Genomic DNA, 367 nt, shown 5'->3' with positions numbered 1-367 from the left:
TTAAAGCGGCAGCTAAGTGTATTACTCTACGGTGTTTAGAAGATGATGTGTGAGGTGAAAAGACAACATTATATTTGAAAGGACAATAAAAATAACTTTATATTTGGTCTATTTAGCTTAAGAGGACGACGTTTGACAGATGTAATTGTAACTTTTTAATACTGTTAAATAGAAAGGCGTAGGGGTTGGCATTTATCACATTGCAAAAGATGCGGTTGAACAACAGAAAAAATGAGGGGGGAAATTAATTGTTATGGGTCTTTCGGTGCCCAACCGGTGCTCTGACTTAAGTAGGCCTATGAAATTAATCTGTGAGTGCCTATTTTGAAAGTGTACTTCGTAGAAAAAGATCAAGTTCACTGCATAG

Source organism: Sinocyclocheilus grahami, unplaced genomic scaffold, assembly GCF_001515645.1.
Source record: "Sinocyclocheilus grahami isolate Dianchi unplaced genomic scaffold, SAMN03320097.WGS_v1.1 scaffold6357.1, whole genome shotgun sequence".
In the NCBI taxonomy this organism is placed as follows: Eukaryota; Metazoa; Chordata; class Actinopteri; order Cypriniformes; family Cyprinidae; genus Sinocyclocheilus; species Sinocyclocheilus grahami.
This window is presented reverse-complemented; position numbering follows the sequence as displayed.